This window comes from Cupressus sempervirens, chromosome 9, assembly GCF_028749045.1.
Source record: "Cupressus sempervirens isolate cs-2001-9-10 chromosome 9, ASM2874904v1, whole genome shotgun sequence".
In the NCBI taxonomy this organism is placed as follows: Eukaryota; Viridiplantae; Streptophyta; class Pinopsida; order Cupressales; family Cupressaceae; genus Cupressus; species Cupressus sempervirens.
The window spans coordinates 600,229,297-600,252,108 of NC_143126.1; the positions used below are offsets into that span (position 1 = coordinate 600,229,297).

Genomic DNA, 22,812 nt, shown 5'->3' on the forward strand with positions numbered 1-22,812 from the left:
CTTTTAATTTTTAACATACATAAAATCTTTCTAATTTTTTTCTACATACATAAAAGAATAATTTCTATTTTCTATTTTTTATTTTCTATTTAAAAAAAAAAGCTATCATAAAGATTGATAAAAAAATTGATTGCATATGCATTCTTTATTTTGTGCACTAAATGCACAAAATAAACTATATAGATTAAAACTTCCCGTGCTGAGCATGAGAATATACAATAGAAATATCAGTTAACAAGAATAGTCGGCCATAAGCAATCAAATCTGCCTTGCCACTGGAAATAGCTTCGTTACCATCATCCGATCATAACCCCCTGTAGCCAAAAATGTTCCCTTGAATGCTGTTCTTATGGGAATCAGGCTCTTTTCACTCGCTATTGTCGTCTGCGAATTATCAATCTTGGGCTCAAAGAAATGAGCGTACAATATCTTATATTTATTCAGAGCCTCCGCCATGTGAAGTCCTAGTGCCTCTAGATTTGAGTCATACGCTTCTGCATGATCCGAAAATGGAGAAAGCCGAATTCCCACATGCTCTGCTCCGATTTCCTCCACCACTGCTTCCACAACTTCAAGTGCAAATCTGCAACGATTCTTCAATGTTTCGCCATAGCCATCTGTTCGATCATTCACGCTATCCTTCATGAACTGGTCCACAAGGTACCCATGCGCCCCATGGATCTCAACACCATCAAACCCTGTTCGTAAAAGGACTAATTATGTCAACAAAAGGAACATTCTCTTCTTCAAACCAAGATAGATCAGAATAAAAAAAATACTTGCATCTATTGCATTCCTGGCAGCATTTCGAAAATCAGCAACTATATTGGGAATTTCCTCTATTTTCAGAGGCTGGGGAGGAAAGAAATTTGCCACATCCTTTCGGTTCGGAAGAGGGATCTTTCCAAAGATTGGTTTCCTTGTGGAGGAAACTGGAGATTGGCCATTAGGCTGATAATTTGCATTCCAATGCACCCATTAAATACACAATACATTGTTTGTTGTGGAGGAGAGCCAACCAAATTGAAATTAATTAAAATTGAAATCTAAATCAAAGTAGAATATTATAACTAATTTTGAATTTCAATTTACATCTACATCTACATCTAAATGAAAATGTAAATAAAAAATAGAAATCTCACCTGCAAAAATGTTACTCCAAAACTTCAATTTACTCCTATTCAAAAACTCCAATCTAATCCTCCAATAACCTCCACCTCTTCCCTCCTGCAAAAACATAAAATGAAAATGAAATGAGGAGCCTTGGTTTTATAACTTTTGAGAGGCTCCTCATATCCTCCAACAGACATCTCTTCACATTCCACGAATTTGTTTCAAATTCCCCCACTCCCTGCAAAAAGTAAGCATGAATGTGCATGCAAAATTATATTTAAAAAAAATAAAAATCATATTGAGATTATTTCGCCCCTATTTTTTCGGGCCCTATTTTTTCGGGTCCTACTTTTTCGGGCCCTACTTTTTTGGGCCTATTATTTCGGCCTCCATTTGGCTTCCTATTATTTCGGCCAGCTATTATTTCGGAAATTCTTTTTTAATATTTAATTTGGAAGTTTGTAACTGCTCCCAATTCTTTTTTATTGACAAGGAATCTTGGCATATTCCCGTGCTGGGCATTTGTGCTGCCATTGTATAGAACGCCTCTCGGCGTAATAAATATATTATATATTTAATATCCATTCAAAATGTACAATATATAATATATTAAATTTTATAAAATAAGTCTATTATTATTATTATTATTATTATTATTATTATGATTATTAACAATATTATTCAACTTATTTCTTATCTAGTGACTTAAAAATAATCAAAATAATTATGACAAGAAATAAATTATTAATACAAATGATTAATTTAAAGAAATATTAAAGTAATTCTTCATAAAATTTGTTAATTGAAAAATAATTATTTTTACAAATAAATTTATTGTTTTATATATGTATCTATATATATTTATAAAAGTTATATGTTAATAATATTGAAATTCTAATATAATATCTTAAAAATAATTAATTATGTATTAGATATATTGTCATAAAATAGATATAATATGTTTAATTTTTAATATATTTATCATTTTATTTTTATAATCTAACAAATAAGAAATTCAAAATAAATCAATATTTTTTTAAACTTTAGTTTCATAATGATTGTGATAATAAAATGTAAATAGATTACTAAAACAGCAAAATGAATTGATAAATTGAATATATTCTCATATATTAAGCATTACCTTATGATTGTGATATTGAAATTGAATATATTCTCATATATTAAGCATTACCTTATGATTGTGATATTGATATCTATGTGATTTTGTGTCACACTTATTGACCTATGTTTATGAGTAGTGATTTAAATGAATTCATCTCTCATGAGAATAAATGGAACCGTTAGCACTCACTGGATCTAGGTGATGCTGACAGGGGTGAAGCACTGGGACTTCCCGGGAGGTCACCCATCCCAGTACTAGTCCAGCCTGAAGGTAGAGTTTCCTGCATAATTAAACCCAAAGCTTGGAACCCCATTTGCAAACCCAAATATGACAAAAATACCCAGCAACACTGCACACGTCTCGATTGAAATATGAAAGGAGTCTTCGTTGGTCACGGGTGGGCACACGCCACATTGCATACATCATCGCTTACGTTACCACAGTTGCGTCACCACAGGGAAATGCCGGCATTGCCTAAACCCTAACTAAAACGCACGACTTACCGGAAATGCTTGCCCGTGCCTATATAGTGAATGGAGGAGATAGATTCTTTGGCTGGATGACCATTTCGTTTCCTTCTCCATTAAGTCCCATCTTTAGAGCTTTAGTTTATCTTGAAACCCGTGTCAATTCCTTGGTCACAGCTTTTTCGGGTTAAAGCCATGGGAGAAGTAAGAGAGGTTCCCAATCCTAACCGCCACGAGCATGAGCTCCGTTACACAGAAGAACTGACTTCTTACAAATGCAGTGGCTGTAAAGGATGGGGAGCAAATACCGGGTATGAGTGCCCGTTGTGCCCCGAATTTGTGTTACACAAGATTTGCGGTGCTTCGGATGACGAAATCGTCCATGGCGTTTTTCCCCAGGGCTCCCTCACGTTTCGCAAAACGACTCTTCTGCGGCACGACTGTAATGTGTGCGGAGTGTTGATTCGAGGCTTCCTCTTCGAGTCGAGCACGGGTTGGAAGGTTCACCCACTGTGCCTCGAAACGCCCCTGCAGTTCAGGTACAGCGGTCATGATCATGACCTGCACCTTAATACTAATCAGGATAGGGGAAAATACAGTTGCTCGCTGTGCAACGAGGAGCGTAAAGAGTGGAAATATCGGTGTACAAGGGTTACATGTAATGTCGAACTGGACATGAATTGTGCTATAATTGATATGCATAATCTGTCCCAACATGGCATCTCACAAATTTACAAGCCAAGCACAGCCAAGCATGCTCTAAAGAAGGTTGTTAAGCGGGGTAAAGCAATTTTGACCCTGTTGGCCGGCACCGTCGTCACTGCAGCTGTGGGAGAAGCTGGTGATGCTCTTTCTGGTAGAGGAAGAGTTGATGAAGGAAGAGGCCGCAACGGTCGATGAAATGACACCTTTACAGTTGTGTTGTTTACATGATTTCTCTAGCTACCATAGTGCTTTAGAGGTTATGCTGCATGTACTGAATTTTCTCATGATCTTGTTGATGACACTTAATTGATACATGTTGTACCTATTTATGTTAATAGTGCATGTATTTCTATGGGATCTATGCTATCTGTGTCTAATACTTCACCCCTTTCTTCTTCGCATACATATTAAATATAGGGTTTGAATACATGCAATGATGGGATATATATTGCCTTTTTTTGGCTTTTCAAGTTAGGGATCTCCTACGATCTCCTAACCAGATGATATTAGAAATTGTGTACATGCAATGATAGAATATCTATTGCGTTTTTCTTTGCTTTAAGTCTTTTGGAATCCTAGTGCACATTACCTTGCGTTTCACGTACAGTGAAACATCAGATTTATTGGGAGTGCACTTTTTATGGCTTTATATCCTGTAATTTTTTAAATTTTGGTAAATGTCTATGTCACATATTATAACAAATTAAACTTTATGATTTGCATGTACTATTTAAGTTTGAAAAAGAAATTCTAGATATTCCAATTTGATAAATAGGGTTTAGTTTCCTTTCTAAGATGAGAGGAGAGGCTATCATACTAACAAATATAAAGGTTTGATAATTAAATCTAATAATTCTGAAACACAAGATAATGTTAGTAAAATACAAATATTAAAATGTCAGTTTTAAATTTAATATTGATTTAGACTATTTTTCATGTTCATTTAAATATTAAAAAATATAATTTATTTTCAACAATTATATAGTTTCTTATTATAAACAGTATATGATATTATTACATATAAATAATATTATAATATTTTTTGAGGTAATATTTCATCTAGTGAACCTGAATCATAGCACATGTGTTTGTAACATACAAAAGAATCTTCCTATTTTCAAAAAATAGTGTGCCAAGCACCTTCTTTGTCACCCCCCTCCAGTACCTAGGAATACACTCCATCCTTTTCCTATCTAAACTGCCACCGCCTACTCAATATTTTGCCTTATTTTTGTCCATTTTATACCCCTAAATATGAATGCATGTGGTTTGGGATTTGCCCCTTCAATAAAGACTCTATAGGTGAACCCCATAATTCATTAATATAAAATTAGAAATTTATAGAAATGATTAAATTGTATCAATAAATTCAATTTATTATTACACTACAAGAGCATATTATTGACTTCTTAAATATCCCATTGTTTCTTGAATAGATACTGTCTCCATCTATAAGAACATATGAATAAATAGTTTGTTAAGGCTGACGTGATGCCAACCCCACTCATAAACCAAAGTAGGTCATCTTCTACACTAAAATCCTTAACACAAGCAAGGGAAAGGATTGGTTTAATTAAATGAATCTCCATAAACCATGATGGTAATTGTTTGTAAAGAAAAAACTATGTTTGAGACATATTGGACATTCTTCTACAAACTATCTATAACCATTTTGTCGTGAGAAGAGAATGCATTGTTAAATGTGAAACTAAATTTTTTATAGATGTTAATAGACGAGTCATTGGATATAAAATTAAAGCCTAAAGAGGAGTGAGTAATTTTTCCAAGAAGAGAATCCCCAATGATGAAGAACTAAAGATGCTAGAGAAACACATAATGAACACCAAAAAAGTTGCGAACAAAGGGAAACATAAATGATGATCACAATTTCCAATTGGCATCTTATGCAACTATAAAATAGTTAGAAATAATGAACCTTCAAGATTCAAAGGATGATACTGAGATGGAGAAGAGTCAAAAATAGTTGTAATTCTCATACACAGAAGCTTGTACTACCTATAACTTGAAACCAAATGATAAATTACTGGATCTTATGTCATGAAGACATACATGATTTCCAAAATCACTATCATGACCCACCTTGTGCAACTTCTACTTTGCAAGAAGTCTCTAACACTCTTTGACTTAGTCAACTTGGTTAGTGGACCTTGCTTAGCTTCTATGGGTATTGGTCTTCTAAGTCAAATGTTATTTGACATGATGTTTGACATAGACTTCTGGTCAATATGTTGCTCGACTCAAACATTAGTCAATAAGTTACGACACAATTGACTAGGAGATTATGTTCTTTGGTCATGTGTTTCTTATTCAATGTTTTATTGTGGCGCAATTGATGATGGTACCCTATTTAGCTTTCATTTTACTTACATGATAAATTGATACATGATGATGATGGTGGTGTATTTTAAGGATTCACTATGATCTTGACATATTTTAATGTTGATTACTACATGGGTATATATGCATGAAGATGAGTGAATATTGTATAAGTACCTTGATAATGTTAGATTGATGATGCATTTGAATGTTTAGATTTTACAATGTCATTATTAATGATTTAGTTTCTCAATTACATGTATATATGATAAGGTGCCATGTACATTGATATGAAAATTAATGTTCATTCATTTATCATGTTATTTTGGATATTGACTACATTGGTGTGGTTTTGAGTGTGTCTGGTTGGTCATAAGTGGAAGGTGAGAGTGTGGCTAAGGTAGAGGAGGCTAGATCCTTGATAGTGTTGGGTATGAATGATATGGATTTCATATACACCACTTAGAATAAATCTCATGATAGAAAAAAATTGATTCTTTTTACTCTAATTTTAAATTCAATATGATTATGTGCATGATTCATTCAATATTATAGTAATGTCTTTGTTTTTTACTTACTTCTATAGGATCTAGCCGCGTTGATGAAGAATCATGAGATTATTGCATAAAGAACATTACTTTCAACATAAAATAAAATTGTACTTAACCTTGGTTTAGGAAACCATATTGAATTAATTATTATGTATTATTTATGTTTAAATTGCATATTACAATCAATTCATTTAAAATATCGAAATGTTTTCCTTTTATTAATGATGTTGTCTAACAGACATTTCTAAAAGATGTAAGTTTTGGTTTTGTATAATATAAAAAATAGAGAAGTTAAATTACAACATAGGAAAAATAACCTTTCCTTATCCATCGATGGAATTAATGAAACTTGAGCCTCTATCAAGAAATGATTTTTAGAAATGGGTGTGTGGCTATTATAATAAGAAGACCTTACTCTATGATGGGAGATGAAGTTCTGAAGTTTAGTGGGAGGAAATAACAATCTTTTTCTTCATTTGTAATTTACAACCTCTCTTGAACCGCCCAATAATCTTGTTGAAACATTCTCTAAGAAACCAACCCATAAAGCTAAAAAAAAACCTCCCATTTGGTCCTTGTTGGTTAACCTGCCCAAAATTGGGTAAAAATTTCTAAAAGGCCCCTACTAACACTATTATAACTTCTAAGAAATCCTATATTGAACACCAAGTCCATGTGGTGTACTCTTAAGGCGAGCTTGGGGAGAACCCTCATAGGTCCCTTAGAATTTCTAATAAATGTAATCCTAGCACTAGTAACTTTGACATATTTTTTGATGATCTTTGATCGATATTTCAACACTTAAAGGTCAAAAAATATCGTCGATATAATTTCATCAAAATTTCAACATAATCTAGGGTTTTCGATATATCAATAGACCACTCCGTCAAAAATCATCCCAATCTCTATAATGGGGTGGCCTCAGACCACTAGTAGGAAATGTCAAATGTTCGCCAATTATGAAATTGTTATCGATGTTTGTTCTGGTCAAAAGATCGATGTTTAGGAAAATTTTATCGACAAGCTTACCATGCTCTTGATGACAAGCTATGTCGAAATACCGATGATAGTGAGATTTTTGTTGACAAATTTTTCATGCCATCGATGGTAGGTGTTGTCCAAATAGCAACTAGTAAGCATCAAGATTTTGATGAAAGGCATAGTTTAGGGTAAAAGCACGGATTTGTGTCAGCTTAGGGGATAATTTTCTTCATTTCATGAGGCTGAATCTAACCAGACTGCTTCCAAAGGGACTGAATCTAGTCAAAACCACATGGTGCTGACTAGATGGCAAGTGACATGTACATATCCACAAGGATCCAATCAGACTAGATCCAATTGGATTCAATCCAACCATAATGGGGACAATTATATAGGCCACAAAAAGACAAACCTGCCGGTCATTTGTGCCATATGAGATTGTTGGAATTACGGAGTAGGAAGAGCTACAGGAGTCATTCAACTGGATTAGGCATGTCACCAAAAAAAGTTGTCATGAAACAAATTTTATTACTATGCAATGTTTACAATTGTTTGGAAATCCAAAAGTTTCTCAGCAACAAAAATTGTTGCATGATGTAACTTTTTTTTGTCAATTTTGCAACTTTTTTTGATTCTCACTCTAAATGCCTTCAAATGCCTACAAATGCATATCAAAACATAGAAGATTCCTAATAAACATAAAAATGCATGAATTTGGTAAAATAAAACCTTTTTGTTTACTTTTAAAAAAAGTTTATAATGGAAAATTAGACTCAAGCACTTGATTAGTATCAATTTCTAATCATATTTAATTTGAGTTAAATGCTACTTGAGAATAATTAGGATGAATAAACACCTTCTTCAAATAACATCTTCTAGCAGCTTCTTCCAACCTGGCCCTTCTTGGTAAGAAAGTATCTATTCACCTTGTGACAAAATCCTGCACATATTGCAAGCTAATTTATTTTTATATAAAATAACTAAGATTTCTATGAAAGAGTAAGTGAAACAAACATTCTGAGAAGAAACACAAGATTCACTACACATTCTTCGATATATCGATTAAAGATATGATTACATGCAATTATGATGCTTTCAACATTTTTATGGGGAGAGTGATTGATCCCTGTCATTTTACAAAAGAGCTCAAACCATGTTTGAGACTTCAAAGTTCAAGCATTCCATCTCCAATAATGACAATAATGCCTGTGGGAGACAATAATGACATGATGCGAAAATAAGTTATAACTAAAATGCTTTTAACATGGATGATAAAACCACTAATGTTTGAACTAGATCATAAATTAAAAAAAAGGGATTGTTAGTTTAGTAACATACCTTAAGTATCAATATTGTCAAACTCAAACACTCCAACTTAAGTTTATCAGTTCTGTTTCTCAATACCCTGCAACCAAATACAAAAAAACCATGATTAATTAGCATTATAACAACAACTTTAAGAAGACTAAGATCAACATGTTACCAATATGGTTGCAACTAGCAGAGATCAATTTTAGTGAATGAAGGCATGACACATTTCAACAAAGGAAACAAAACATTACTTTTAGTAACATCAAAATGTAGAATGTAGCAATTGTCAAAAAAAGGAACTCAACAATAGAATGTAAATAGTGAAGAATCATTATCTGTAGCCACTTAAGCAACCATGTCTTTGATTTCTCTCCCTCCCATCCAAAATAAGATTAAACCACTCTGAATCGAGAATGTACCTGCAATAACATTCCATATACATGGACAATAGGTGTAGCTGAAAAAATGCAAACATGTTATATTTTTTAGCTCCACTTGATGTCCTAGGCATATTAATTGAGATTGCATATTGAACTAGGGCCTCCTTCTACAGTTCTTGAAACCAAGAAGGATGAAATAAATTAATCCAAAATATAGATTTATGGATCAAGTGATATGTAATAATGACCCAAATTTTAAAACCATTGGCTTGAGTTACATATATAAGCCATCATGATCAAACTTGTCAAGGGGGTAAAGTTAGGATTTAGTGTTTTTAGGTATTTGGAACATTTTCAAATCATATTGCACCTATTGAATGAGGTCTAAAATGGTTTGTGTTTAATTTTTTGCAAAATACAAAAAAAATTCCATGATGCTTGACAAAATTGTCAATATCTAAATGTAATCTCCTTAAAAATGTAATTAGGTTTGAGAACGAACACATGACTCACCACACATTCTTCAATATATCGATTAAAGATAGGATTATGTGCAATAATGGTGCTTTCAACATTTTTATGGGGAGAGTGCTTGATCCCTATCATTTTATCAAAGAAATCCAAAGTAACCATGGCCATTAGAGCCATTTGAATGAAGTTTGGATAAAAATGTGTCAAAATGTTCAAGGTTACCAATATGGGCAAATGGGCCTAACAAGGGCTAATGGATGGGTTCAGGGATAGCTTTAGAATTTAGTTGATGTTTCAGTATGAAGGGGTAATAAGAGGCTATTTGATGTAATGGAATAAGAAATACATGTTAAAGTTGCAAAAATGGTGTAAGTTGTAGGGTAAACTTTAAGAAAGCCACTTCCAAAAAAAGATATAAAATATTGGCGAATATTTCATTATTTTGAAAAAACAAAATTATTTATATTGGCAAAACTCTCAATTTTTTATTCTAAATATGATTCATTTTGGCGATTATTTTTGAATCATAATTGTTTTTGTATAAAATATTGACGAATCTCAATAATAATAGGAAGTTCATTAATCACCATGGAATATTACAAATCAAAATTGAACTTTTTTTTACCTTGTGGAATGTTATGAGAATTGTTACATATACTTTAAATCAATAGTGAATAATAAATATTCATGATATATCCCTAAATTAACTAATAATTATGATAATTATTGGTTAGTTCAATTTAATCTCTCCAATAATATATTATATTTAGGTTACTCAAATCTATTCATGTAATGAATATTGTGGCGAATATTTGAGTTTAAATTTTTCAATAAAATAAATTATTGAGCGATTTTAAATATTCTAGAATTGAATTTTATAAAACTATGGCAATTTAGGTTGTATCAAATCTTAAATTATTAGCCAAAATACTAGCCAAAAAATTCTAAAATTAGCCAATTTATGAATATTAGCCACTAAATTATACCCTAGTAAGTTGTCAAATTCGCAACATAAGGGATTAAGAAACAAAATCAATCTATTATGTTTATAGGGTAGTTACAAAGGTTGAGGTTGGTTTTAGTAGATTGTATTGGTCTATAAAAGATGTCAAAGCCTCATGATAAGTGTTATATTAGTCAAAACAAGAAGATGAGTGTAATAATTTTAAATCATAAAACTATAGTTATATCTCTATTCGTAAAATTCAAATTTGATTCCATAACATATTTAGTGGACTTCATAAGGAAGCACAATCTAGATGATTTATCTTATAAAAATAATTTCCAAATCTTAGAAGAATACTTTTATCATTGTAAGATGAAATATATGAATGGAACCATCCTTGGGAAAAACCTACAAATAAAAAATGCCTCATGCAAGAGGACCCTCCATAAACCATATATTTCATTCCTAAATTTTTGCATTTAAGTCACTAAGGAATTCTATTCTAGAGGAAATTACACTTATCATTAGCATTTAAAGCATATTTATATGTTTCAATTGATATAAAAGTGCATTGAAGGGATCGTTGAGTAATGGAAAGTTGAAATGAGCGAAAGACAAGAAGAGGAAAAAATTGTGTGAGGAAAGGAGGTAGAGCTATACTACCAAGAAAGAGATAGATAATGAGGATTGATGCCATGCAAAGGAAGATGGGTTTGAAGCAATAAAAGGATGAATAATGTGAAAATGAGCTAGTTCAAGATGTTTATGTAGTGATGGATGGTGAATAATATGAAGAACCTAGTGCTGAAGAGGTTCAAGGTGTTGAAGTAGATGTGGAAGACAAAGGTGCTAGTGAGGAAAATAAGGAAGCAAGTCCTATAGGGCTTGAGTATGATGATTCCTTTGAGTGAGGGGAAGGATATGGAAGCTAATGATGTAACCTTAATGGTAAATGAAGACTTACAATGCAAAAATGAATGGCATGAGGTAAGTGACAATTTGGTAGAAGAAATGATCTTAGCAAAAAGGATGCATTAATGTTGTTGGTGATGGGTCATAAAAATATCATTGAGGTTGTTTATGCTCCAAGAATGAAGATTGGGTACGTTTTTCTTACCAAGATAGAAGGGTTTCTTTGGGTGGCATACTTGGTGAGTTTGTAGATTTATGCAACTGGGATGATGAAAATGAAGATATCTAACTAGATGAAGAGTAGCGAGCAAGATGGAATATTCACAATTGCAAGGAAGAATCTTAGACATGTCTAAATTAACATGGAAGAAATGATAGTCAATTAGACAACTCTACATCAACATGGAGGAAATGACAGTCTCTTATTATTCCATGAAGTTTAATGATATGGACCCTCACATTGGATATAAAATGGCTTTTAAGTTGTTTTGAGTCCCTGTGTAGAAAAAATATGATCATATTGTCTTTGACCATGATAGTGACAGTCATAGTAATATATTGCTTCATAAGAGGTCAAATTTGTATGGTTGGGAACAAAACACTATGATTGACCTTGAAGTTCTTTGAGGTTATTTATTTGGTTTGAAGTGTGTGTTGGGAAGGTTTGGATTCTTTCGTTTATCATTGTTATACCACAGTCATAGTATGACATTCAAATTAGACTATGATGGAAATCGTGAAGGTTCCATTGGGATTTTGTTCATAAAGCCTTTGTAATCAGAAACTAATTTTGATCCATCTAATCCTATTTAGAAATTGTTATGATGATTTAGTGAAGGTTTATTCATGTGTCAAGCTAGTAAGGCATTTGGGAAGAATTGATGGGACCATGTATCGTTGTTTAGTTTTGATAGGTTTAGTTTGAACTTCACTTGGTTTCGAGAATCCTTTCATATTCTCTAGTTAACAAGGCCAACCACATGAAGGTGGAAGCTCATTTGGCCTCTCCCCCCTACAATCACTCCAAATTCCCCATTAACAACTAAGTAAATATTTCATTCATTCATTTTAGAAGTATATTATTGAATCATTATAATCACATAACATTCATTAACATGACATAAAATTAATTACTACATATAAACATTCATCAATAATTTGTGATCGCATGAATCATTATATTCACATAAAATTCATTAATATGTATATACATTCATCAATAATTTGTGAACATGTCTATCATTACATTCACATAAAAATACTCAATAACATGACATAAATTCATTACTAAGAAACATTCATAAAAATTCATTAACACATTCATCATCAAACAAGGTTTTTAACATTCATTTCTTCTTTTGTTGAAGATAAAGGATAATAAGCACATCGTGACTATCTTAGACATTCTCCTGAGGCTTCCTCTTCTTTTTTCAAGGACAAGGCTGATACACCCATACAATAATAAATAAATGGGTTTAATTCTAAATTTTTTTAAAAATATAAGTATTTCATTAATTTAAAGAACATAACAAGGATTTTTCTTTACCGGATATTGCCACATCATCTGCTATCACATTTTGTTCCACCCCAACCTCAAGATTCTCAATGCTAACATCATGCTTGACATACTAAAAATTTATCAAATAAAGGTTATACAAATTGTAATTTAAGATGTTTTAAATTTGATTAATAATTACATAATTAATTTTTAATAGAAATTGAATATGTACCTATATCATTGTGATGCACATCAAGGCCTTCATTATCATGAACAAGATTTGTGCTTGGAGTAGAAGGTTGCAATGAAATGTCATGCATGCATTGTTATCATTGTTCAAATATATCATCAAATAGATTATTTTTCATAGAGTTATCTATTTATGTTATTATTCATTAGGCCTATTTACTTGTGTGTGAATCGATGCACTAGAATCTTCTACATCTCTCTGGCCACTAGAATCTGTGTAGTGGTAGGAAATCACTACTTTATAGTCTTGCTTGAAGCCTTTTTGTTTGTCCTCTTCTTTGGGTGCTAGATTAAATTCAATGCCTTGCATTTTTTGCATAATATCATCAATATTGAATGTATTTCTTATTTATAATTTTATATTATAAAAATGATATGAAATTTCATTTACTGCTACTTACAACGTGTGAGTAAATTTTCATATATCCACTAGAACCATCCAAATTGATCTAGTTGGTATAGGTCCACACAATTCAATCTCCTCAATGAGATGTATGAGGTAGCTTTCTTGTGCATTGACATTTTTTGAAGGTAGACACTTTTGCATCACACACAAAAGATGATGAATTTTTCTCTTCCAATTCTTTATGTCTTTTTTATATTTTTCTTTAGATGACAATGACCTAGAAGATATTCATCATGCAAAAACATATTAATAAGTCTCTACAAAAAATTATAGAAAAAGAAGAGCAAGAAAAAAAAAATCTATACAAAAAATATAAAAAATAACACTTCTAATCTCATGTATTTCCCAAGATCATATATAATGTGTTTGACACTCATGTTGTCAAAGTTGTGTGGGAGAGATTTAAGTAGAATGTACTATAGTAATAATAAAATGACCTTTTCAATATATTATAAAATAAAATAATCAAAAGTACATGATGTTTTACAAATTTATTATAAATAGAGAAGAACATGACTTACCTTGACGAAGGCATGCCAATCATGCGTTTCCAACATTGACCCAAAATGAACTTTCTTTGATATGAGACTACTTATGTTTGCAACAAATCATGTGGAATTTTAAAAAAATAAAATTATGGCTTCAAATATGGCATCGGTTTGCTGCTGCATTAATAACCAATGAATGACATTCATATTAATCCGATTTTCATTGCTATTTGATTCAAGGAAAAAATTTAATGCATGATTGGATTCATCAATATCATTACAAAATTTGACCAATTTTTCTTTGTCGAGTCTTCCATCCAATATTTTCCATAGTGTCTCTGTTACATTCTTTCCAATATGCATAACATCAAAAAAATGCTTGATTGGGAGGTTCTCATACTATGACAACCTACTAAATTGTCTAGGATAGCTTTAAAGTCCTTTTGGAAGTTTCTCATCAATGCCTTAATGAACTTCATGGACATTAATTACATCACTACTAAACAAAAGATAGTATCCAAATTTTAATTTCATACAAAAACCTACATTAGATAGAAAGACATTACCTTGACAATTCATCTATTAAGTATTTTCCCTAATTTTGTTGGTTCGGTTGGACTCATGATGAGTAGAAGGAACCCTTGAAACATGCTGAGTGACAAGCACTTTCCATGGTGGGTCACTAGTCTATGGGATGGGAAGATTCTTAGAGTCAGCCTTTAGTTTTATGCAGCTTGCAAGCAACTACCCTCTCCCATTCAAGTCATTTCAGTGGATGGAGATGCTTGCGTTTCGAGTGCAAATTTTGACTTTGTCCATCGAAATGATTCATTGTACATAGAGGAAGACATGGCTAGTAATATAAACCACCATACCCATCTGTCATTACTACCATAGAATGTCAGCTTTTCTTGTCGGGACGCTGATGTAAATTTAGTTTGACAAAGATAATTGTATTTTAAACCAACTTTTTCATTGAACATTCTACATTTTTATGCAAGTAATTTTTTTAATTTGAAATAATAAAGTAGTAGAGTAGAATATTGCATTGTAAAACATTATTTTGTTAGTTAGTTTTTAATAATAATATTTATTAATTACCTCAATTACTAATAAATATATTATATATTCAATATCCATTTAAAATGTACAATATATGATATATTAAATTTTATAAAATAAGTCGATTATTATGATTATTAACAATATTATCCAACTTATTTCTTATCTAGTGACTTAAAAATAATCAAAATAATTATGACAAGAAATAAATTATTAATACAAATGATTAATTTAAAGAAATATTAAAGTAATTCTCCATAAAAATTGTTAATTGAAAAATAATTATTTTTACAAATAAACTTATTGTTTTATATATGTATCTATATATATATATATATTTATAAAAGTTATAAGTTAACAATATTGAAATTCTAATATAATATCTTAAAAGTAATTAATTATATAATACATATATTGTCATAAAATAGATATAAATTTTAATATTAGAAAAATAATATGTTTAATTTTTAATATATTTATCATTTTAGTTTTATAATCCAACAAATAAGAAATTCAAAATAAATCATTTTTTTTAAAACTTTAGTTTCAAAATGATTGTGATAATAAAATGTAAATAGTTTGATAAATTGAATATAATCTCATATATTAAACATTACCTCATGATTGTGATATTGATATCTACTTGATTTTGTGTCACACTTATTGACCTATGTTTTATGAGTAGTGATTCAACATGAATTCATCTCTCATGAGAATAAATGGAACCCTTAGCACTCATTGGATCTAGGTGATGCTGACAGGGGTGAAGCACTGGGACTTCCAAAGAGGTCACCCATACCAGTACTACTCCAGCCTAAACATGCTTAACTACGAAGTTTCCTCCATGGTTAAATCCAAAGCTTGCAACCCCATTTGCAAACCCAAATATTACCTTATGATGGCAAAAATACCCAACAACACTGCACATGTCTTGAGTGAACTATGAAAGGAGTCTTTGTTGGTCACAGGTGGGCACACACAACATTGCATACATCATCACTTACATTACCACAATTGCATCACCATAGGGAAATGTCGGCATTGCCTAAACCCTAACTAAAATGCACGACTTACCAGAAATGCCTCATTGCAAGTCAGAAATGCCTGCCCATGCCTATATAGTGAATGGAGGAGATAGATGCTTTGGCTAGATGACCATTTCCTTTCCTTCTCCATTTAGTCCCCTCTTTAGAGCTTTAGTTTATCTTGAAACCCGTGTCAATTCCTTTGTCACAACTTTTTCTTGTTAAAGCCATGGGAGATGTAGGAGAGGTTTTCAATACTCATCAATATTTCGACCCTAAAAGGTCAAAAAATATCATCGGTATAATTTCATCAAAATTTCAATGTAATCTAGGGCTTTCAATATATTGATAGACCACTTTGTCAAAAGTCATCCCTATCTCTATAATGGGGCGGCATCAGACCACTAGTAGGAACTGTCAAATGTTTGCCAATTATGAAATTGTTATCGACGACTATTCTAGTCGAAAGATCAATGTTTAGGAAATTTTTATCGATGAGCTTGCCATGCTCTTGATGGCATGCCGTGTTGAAATATCGATGATAGTGAGATTTTTGTCAACGAGTTTTTCATGCCATCGACAGTAGGCATCGTCTAAATAGCAACTAGTAAGCATCAAGATTTTGATGAAAGCCATAGTTTAGGGTGAAAGCACAGATCTATGTCACCTTAGGGGCTAAATTTATTGATTCGATGAGATCAAATATGACCAAGTTTCTTCTGAAGGGACTGAATCTAGTCAAAACCACATGCACCAACTAGACGCCAAGTGGCATGTACATATCCACTAGGACCTAGTCGAACTAGATCTAACCAAATTAAATCCAGGCATAATGGGGACAAATATATAAGCCACAAAAAGAAAAAACCACCGATCATTTGTGCCATATGAGATTGTTGGAATTATAGAGTGGGAAGAGCTATAGGAGTCATTTGACCAAATCAGGCATGTCAGCAATTTTCCTTAATTTTTTAAATATGTTTTAAGTTTTATTTTATGTTTCCTTAGGTAAAACTATGGTTTTTAATGTGTATTTTTAATGTAGATTATTTTAAAGATTTTAATTTTTAAAAATATTATTATACATTTATGTTTTTTAGTACTATAATATTAGATAAAGTCTAGAAAAAATATTGAAATTTAGTAAAGATTGGACATTATTAGAGAAATTAGATTAATTGTAAAACTTTATTTATAGAAAATAGTAAAAAAAATTATAGAAAAAATTATAATAGTTAGAAACTTTAGAAAACAATAGAAATTTTCAAAAATAATAGAATTTTTTTATTCAATATATAAAATTAGTTAGATGTGAATTAGAGAATTTAAATATTTTTATTGTGTTTTTATTAGAAATTAAGGTAAAGGTTTAGAAACTACTATAAGTTAGTAACTAAAACCATTAGATTGAACTAAAACTCTCATATTGAACCAAATTAAACTCCAACTCCTATACTGAATCTTAAATCTAAATATGTTTATCTAAACCCTAAACGTTTAAACCTCTCTCTCTAGATCTCAAAGTTGTAACCCTCTGTCTCTCTCTATAACTCCTAAACCCTAAACTTCTCTCTCAAACCATAATCCCTAAACTTCTCTCTCTCTCTCTCTCTCTCTCTCTCTCTCTCTCTCTCTCTCTCACACACACACACACACACACACACACACACACACACACACACACACACACACACACACACACACACACACACACACACACACACACACACACACACACACACACACACACACACACACACACATTGAGATTTTCATTGCACTAATACCCTTCAACATGTTGGACAGGGCCGAGGTAGGTTCTTAGATAAATTCAGACACCTAGATGCTCCTGGACCAATTAATAAATGGGCATTAATCGGTCAAAACCTTTTAGTGATGCCAAAACATTTGGAGTTAGATGCAACTGGAGATAGCGTGATAGATGATACATGTAGAGATGCATATGAGAGGATTTCTACGATTGCTACCTAGGTGCATGAGATGTTTTCTGATCAAGTGCACAGATACATGTCACACTCATGATCTACATATACAGGTTCTCACACTATTGCATCATCTTCAACTGATATTATGTATCATGAGGTTGACATCCCATCTCTAGTAGACATTTCCATGGAGTCAGTAGTAGACTGTCTAAGGGCTATCAGTACATGTTTGTCTATTGATCTACTTTCATCCTATTAAGCTATGCAGTTGTTGACTAGGCAACCACTTACCGCAGTGCCATCATATGTGAGTGTTATAATTGGAGGTACATTATAGGCATAGGGTGGTCAGGAGAAAGAGGAGATACATGTTGTAGCTACAACTCCACCACAAACTACAGTTGAGGAGGATGCAGGGTCCCTACTTAGGTAGGTTCTTACCCACCACAATGTTCATTATTCATAGATATGCTAACAAATCCTATGCTTGAGATTAGAGATATGAAAGGTTCTATAAAAAATGAACCAATTTGATATGATTGGTTAACATCATCTATACAGGGTGCAGTCAACTTGATTTTCTCTTGTGTGCATCTAAGTAAATAATCATCTACACCTTCCACATTTTGAGGATCCACATACACAACAAATATGTCACCTAAAAATGTGCAAAAATAGTGGAACCTGTAAATAAATAAATATGAAGACAATTAAATATAAAAATTAAACATGTTTGTAGAAACTTACCTAGAACAACTAAATCAAAAACACATTCATAATCAGCTGAATAGATAGGATTATGAATGTCTATGTCATTTCCATCTTCTTCATAAGGGGTATTTCTGATTATATTTGTCCACATCCATTTAGAGACATACCCATTCATAATATTCTTTAATTAACCCATTGCATTGTTTGAATGCAAACATCACAAAAACATGATTTTTCTCTTACTTGAATTACTGGAAGTTTGTGTTGTCAAGTAGTCATTAGTTGATGCAATCTTCTAATTCCAATAATAAATTGACAATTGTAAGGATTTGATCAATCAATATCTGTAACACATTAAATTGGATAGTATCCATGTCAATAATAAAATGATAAAAGTAATCATATCAAATAAAAATGGAAAGCTTACCTTTCACTTCCCAAGAAAAGTGTTTATTATAGGTTGTATCATGAGGAGAAAAATGAGACTTGCACCATTAAAAAACTTGATTTTATTTGTCTATCTTTGCACCTATATAGGAAAAAAAAATTGTAGGAATTTTAACAAAATATAAAAGAATTATCCAACAGATTGTCACACATCAAATTTTATTAGTACATAACAATATTATATTTAAAAGTTCATGTTGGTTAAGTGCATGCTTTTCATATGCTTCTATTCCACCATGCTCTCCTTTTCCATGACCACTTTCAAATTAATTCCAAAAAAACTTAACATTTTGTCTCACATGTTGTGTTGCAAGCCAATTCAACACTTTTATCGACTTAAATTTCCCTATGAAAAAAAATAAAAATTCATGAGTAATCAAATCTATATATAATTATTGTTTCAGTTAATTAAATATGTGCATAAAATTTTAAAGTTTAACTTTCAAATACATGTACCAGCACAACCATCATACCAAATCCAATGTTCTAAAGCATTTATCCCATGATTCATGAGATCATCAAAGAACATTCTAAAACAATGAGCTACATAGCTCCTATCATGAACCCTATCATCACTAAGATAAAAATATACCTCCTTGATGATAATGCATTCATTTACATCAATTCTTTCTACCCCATCCACCTCAAATTTCACATGTCTATAGGAAACCTATATAAAATTTGCAACTTTATTTGGGTGACAATATTTAGCTTCAATTTCACTTTGAGGGGAAAAAGTATAGTTTTCAAAGAAGTCTACAATTTATAGAATACATCCTATTGGGAAACAACTTTTTGATTCTTGAAACTATTTCGCTTGCCATCTTGCACCATGAAAATGTTGGATGTGTGGATAAATCATAGTTCTTAATTTATCCATAAACTCACCATATGAAAAATTTATGTCCTTTAAAGCTATTTAAAAATATTTTTCTCCATTCTTTGTTTGATATATCTCATACTGAAATATATTCCACACAAGAAATGTTGAAACATCAATATTGTCTAAATTTCATATGGAAATTTGAACTCTCCATAATTTGTACATGTATTTTTTATGCATTGTACATTAAATTCATCTCACTCTTTAGAATTATCACATAACAAAGACTTGAAAAATTGTGTTGTGCTTCTAGGAATTACCACATCTGGCTTAAGTGTTGTCATAGCTTTTCTAAATAATTGCAAATAAAGATGAAACTCAACATGATTTCAACTACAACAAGTTTCATGTACCTTATTTATGCATAGAAAACATAGGCAAAACCTCTCAAACATTCTATGGAAAATTTTCACATTTACAAATTCTTTTTTGAAGGCTTCAAATAATTCACTTTGTCTTTTGTCTACAAAGTGTTTTGGATGTGTTATTTTCACACTCATCTCTTCATCTTTGATGTATATAGTGTCTCTTCTATTTGATGAAAGATATGATTTTCTAGTCTAATATTCAACAACCTGTCTTCTAATATCTTTAGAAATTCTATCCTTTTGAGGAAGCTGACAAGTATTAACCCAATTATTTTCAATGTTGTTATCAAGCAAATTTCTCCTTTTTATGTATCTTTGAACAATTCTTCGAGATAGATTTAGCATTTCAGAAATTGCTCAAACTTGTTTTTTCTATGAGAAGTCCTTTTTCATAATCATAGTCATCAATGTTCTTCGTGCAACACTTAAATCAGCTACTCAACTTTTATTATCAATAGCCTTTAATGCATCTTTCAAATTCTGAACTATTTTTGCCTTGACATTATCTTCTATGCTTTTCTTATTGTTCACACCTAACAACTTTAAAACATGACTCATTTCTCTTTTCCTAAATAATCTGACAAATAATTGTGCTTTACCAATCAAAGATTTATTTTTAAAACATTCCTCACACATATGTTTTAGATGTAGAACTTAATTATTCTTTTAAGCATCATGTGTTTAGATGATTCAATTTCTCTAAATAGTGAGTCTTCTTCCATCTTCAGAAATTTTTCCAAACCTAAACCATATTTTCCTAATGTCTTACTACTTTCTAGAACTTCAACATGATCTTCTTCAACTTCAATCAATGGATCTTCAATTGGTGGCTCTATATTATGTTTTGTCCATCCTTTCTTCTAGTCATCTCTTACTTGATCATATCATTTTGCTCTTTTTGCTTTATTCCCCATTGCACAAAAAACTTGAATAGAGAGCTTGAAATCACTTGTATGCAAAAGACTTCCAAATTCAATTACATAAATAATAGTAGATCATGGACAATTTAGAAAAAGTTTTCAACTTTAGAAGCTTATTATATTTGACTGTCTATAATACTAGAAAATGTTAAGACAACTAGATGCATTAAAACATTGTTAAATTTAGATTAAGAAATTTATTAAATAAATTGAATAATTTCACTATTTAATAATTTTAATAGTATTCATAATGTTTTAAAACACCTAAAAAAATTCTAATAATTGATTTAAATCAAATTAATTGATAAAATTAAAATATTTAACATTAAATTTAAAATAAACAATAAATTTAATTAATTTATTTCAATACAAAAATAACTAAAAAAACTAATTTCCAAATTCAATAAAATTTCATAAAACTTAACTTTTTTAATACTAAAAATGCAAATATCATATAATATAACAATTTTAAAAATTAAAAACCTTAACCTTTAAAATAAAATACTTATTTTGTTGTATAAAATTGTTAAAACTTTTAGGTTACCACATGTGGCCTTGTGTGGTGTAGTTTTGGGTCGTACTGATCTGGCTAGATCCAGTCTTGCTAGATCAGTTTTAGTCGGATTAGTAGATGGTACCAATTTCTTTTTAATAAATGATGAATAACTCTAGAGGAGAGATTTCTCTTTGATAATATATAATATTTGTAATGGTTAACATCCATTTACTAGGGAAAAGATGGTGGGAATGAAAATCTATTAAATTATGAAAGTTCAAATTTAAATAGCTATAATAGACAAAATTTACAATATTTTTGAAATTTTCATTCTTATTTATCTAGAAACATATGTCTTCAACAACATACTTCAAATTTAGATGGAAAAACATTTATTTGCAGTTATTTTTGTGGTGGGAACTATAACCCCTAATTTGTTGGTTTTCCAAACACTGTAAAAAAATGTCATTAAAAATTATAAAAACATACTACTTTTATTTTTTTAATTTTATTTATTTTTAATAAAAAACATAAACTTCATCCTTTTATACACATTTCATCATTTTAGACCAACTTAAAATTGAAAACAAAAAGATGACTTTTACATCGTTGAAGTTTAAGACTTTTTTTGATGTTAATCGTTTCCTTTGTAACAGGGTGACACATGTTTGTACTTTTACCCTTTACAAAAAAATTAATGACAAATTTCAAAGATGGACCTCTCCTAGTGCCTCTTTCTACGGAAATTCTTACCCAAGTCCATCACAACCCTTGATTTCTTAGGCCTTCATGAGAAAGCATGCTCTGGTAGCTTCTTCCAACCTGGCCATTGTTAAGACTCGTGTGACCATTCTAACAAGGAGAGGAACCTAACAACATATTTACTACATAAACCAACCTAGGTTTATTTTAATGGTTTGTGTCAGTGCATTATTTTGTTTCCCGAATGCCACTAGATACCTAGTAGTTGATAACTAAATAGTTTGATATGTTAATTTTTGATTACACTTCATATT

General features: G+C 31.1%; 1 pseudogene; it reads right to left on the reverse strand.

Moving 5' to 3' along the window:
• Positions 1–258: 258 nt before the first annotated feature.
• Positions 259–2,662, reverse strand: LOC149540116 (putative 12-oxophytodienoate reductase 11 pseudogene; annotated as a pseudogene).
• Between the last annotated feature and the right edge of the window lie 20,150 nt (positions 2,663–22,812).